At 34.7% G+C, this 3247-nt stretch overlaps 1 non-coding gene across 1 annotated transcript; it reads right to left on the bottom strand.

Moving 5' to 3' along the window:
- Positions 1-2871: 2871 nt before the first annotated feature.
- On the bottom strand, positions 2872-2944 carry TRNAI-GAU. Its single transcript has one exon. It is a non-coding gene; the product is annotated as a tRNA-Ile (tRNA).
- Positions 2945-3247: the final 303 nt, after the last annotated feature.

Here is a 3247-nt window from a genome sequence, read left to right as displayed (position 1 = left end):
TTAATAAAGAAGGCAGGTAAGAAAAAGGAGGAAAGAAAGAAAAATGAACAGAGAGGGAGAGAGAGAAAACTCAGAAAAAAATATAGGAAATAATGGAACAAAAAAAAGGGCAGGCAGAAAGGATAGATGAAGAAAGAAGGATAGAAAAGAAAGAAATAGTAAAAAGTTCAAACTTCAAGCAAATAATGAAACCATCGAATCATCTAACAAAAATCATAATGATATTTGATGTTTTTTAATTACATTTTTTAAATTTTAACAAACTAAAATGTTTTAGAAATGAATATAAAATTTCAAAGTGAAACATTGTCATCTTAAAAATTAAATGAAACATCGCGGCATCATACACAACAAGACTCAAAACAAAAGCTAAAACAATTATATCTATAGTTAAAGTGAAAACTCAATAAATCCCCCACCCAATTACATCTCCAAATCAGTAATCTGTGAATCCATAATATAATTATAGATATTTTTCGCCGATTTAGTGATTATTTTTGTATATAATACTATCATGTCATTGTTTGCACCATTGAGAATCTGCTCCGATCCTACATGCCTATACAGTGCGTATCAAAAAAAACGGGACAGATTTGAAAAGTCTATAAAATTTTTGTTTCAAATAATGATGTCTATATTTTGGTGTTAATAGATGCTCTAAGGTCTTATCTTTGAAATACAATTTAAAAAAATAAATTTTATTCATGCTTGAGCGAACACGGGACATTTTTGTTGGGGGTTCAAAAAGAGGCTTGCGCCAGAATTGCAGAATATGTGTATTACAATGATCAGACTTCTTGCTAATCAGGAGACTTCCTCTTGACCTTTTCAATTATCTGTGCCACAATTTTCGAATTATGCTCTCAAATTTCATTTACAAAGTTATTTAATTGAATTATTTCGCTTTTTCATTTAATCTTCTCTTACCTTTTAATTTTCCTTCATAAGTAACTGAGAAAAGAAGATTTTTTTTGTCAACCCAAGCAAGAAGTTTTGAATGATTAATTGAGAAAACTTGTGATTATTAAAATCGTTTTATTATGTGAAACAAATAATGTAATGTACCTTTAAAAGACATGAATCTATTTTTCAATGGGTCATTAATTCCTTGACCAAGTATAATTGGTTGACAGAAAACACAGGAAGGGATTCATGTCTTTCAATGACAAGTGTATCGAGTCAATTTTGAAGGAGCTAGATATGGCAAATCCGGGGTAAAAAATTGTGAGCGAGCGAAGTGAGCACGCAAATATTCCCACTTTTTTAATTACAATATCAAATTTTGTGATAGATTTTGACATAATATTCAGAAAATAATATCATATTTTACTTTCTATCTTTCCTTTTATTTCCTGTCCACTTGTTTTGGGTCATGATTTTTTTAATTGGGGGGGGGGGGGGAGCAACCCGAGCGCCCACCCATCTGTGTGGCTTTGTTCAAAAGGCACCATAATCTTTGTAGCACATAATGAAAGGATTTGAATAAAAAAAATCCATGCTCTCCCATAATTCGGTTGAAAAAAAAATAATTTGAGCTTGAAGAAGGAATATTCAAAGCTAACAGAGAGCATATATAAAAGAAATAACAGAATAATTCAAGCAAATAAATAGATCTGAAAATGAATTTTGACCGCATGATTTGAAAATTATGGCAAAGATAATGGAAAGGTTAAGAGGAAGTCTGCTAATAAGCAAGAAGTCCGATCATCATATTACTCATATTCTGCAATTCTGGCGCAAGCCTCTTTTTGAACCCCGAACAAAAACGTCCCGTGTTCGCTCAAGCATGAACGAAACTAATTTTTTTTAATAGCATTTGAAAGACCAGACCTTAGAGCAACTATTAACACCAAAATATAGAAATAATAATTTGAAACTAAAATTTTATAAACTTTTCAAATCTGTCCCGTTTTTTTTGATACGCACTGTAGTAGTTATCGATGTCTCTGCTTCCTATTGGTTATTTGATGAAAATTCGTCACTTAAATAAAAGTACAATATTCTGATATACGGGACAAATAGGGGTCCCGGGAAGGGTTTGTAGGGACGCCGGGACAAAGGAGCAAAATATGGGACGATCCCGGGAAAATCGCGGTCAGAATAATATGTGCATATGAAAATGAATTAAATTCATCCCCCTTTTTTTTCCTCTTGAGCAGATTTTAATTTCACTAACTTACACGTGCAGGCAATGCGCACGTAAAGCGCGAGCGAAACTTTCAGTGGTGTTCATCTCAGAATACAATTCAGGGCCCGCAGAACGGTTTTCAAAGGGGGGGGGGGGGGGGCTGAGCCGAAAGTGTGGGGGTGGACTGACCATGCAAAAAATCACAATCCTATGGTCATCTTTACGTTTTTGTACACGGTTTTGGAAAAAAGTTGGGGGCTAGCCCCCCTCCGCTTCCGCGGCCTCTACCATTTGAGAGCTAAAATAAAAATAAATATTTTAAAGATAAACTGACCTCAGAATACTACTTTCCAATAATTATTGGCCTTTTGTTATTCACTTCCCCCTTCATATTAGTCTTTCATTTCCTCCTTTTTCTTCGCATTGTTTTCTTTAAATTCTTGATTGAATTCAATTCACCCAGTTATATCTTCTCTGTAGAATACATTCTTTAAAAGGAAAGGATAATTAATAATAAAAAAAGATTTCATATTTTCTAATATGAAAAGTGTAACGTCACAAATGACAGTTTATTTTGAACAAAGGCATATTTTCATGTCGAAGAGCTTTTTTTTGTCCATGGGAAATTTGGGGGAATGCCCGCTGTCCCGCGACCGGTTTCAGTATATTTTTGAATTACACATGCTATTTGATATAACACATATTTAGAGATTTTAATATGAAATTTTAAAAAGGGAACGTTTTGGTCGATATGAGGCTCGAACTCATGACCTTCGCGTTATCAGCACGACGCTCTGCCGACTGAGCTAAACGACCTTAGCCGGCCATGGCGGGAGAATTGTACTTCATATAATGACTGACATATTGTTGAAGTTAAACGTCAGTAAAGTCGATTCTTATAAGGTCTACCTCCTTTATTTTGTACATGCCATTCTACGTACCGGACATACACAAGCACTGTGTGACAGAAGCAGACTAGCCGACTGGATACAGAGTCTACTGGGGAGCGTTTCATGAAAGGACTTGTCGGACGTTTTATCCGACAGTTACTATAGTAACAGTGCCTCTCAGCCAATCAGAATCCAGGAAATCGGACGAAAATATTGTTGAAACCCCCCT

This window comes from Lytechinus variegatus, chromosome 5 (genome assembly GCF_018143015.1).
Source record: "Lytechinus variegatus isolate NC3 chromosome 5, Lvar_3.0, whole genome shotgun sequence".
In the NCBI taxonomy this organism is placed as follows: Eukaryota; Metazoa; Echinodermata; class Echinoidea; order Temnopleuroida; family Toxopneustidae; genus Lytechinus; species Lytechinus variegatus.
Note: the sequence above shows the minus strand (reverse complement) of the source record. Positions and strands in the feature narration are given on the sequence as shown.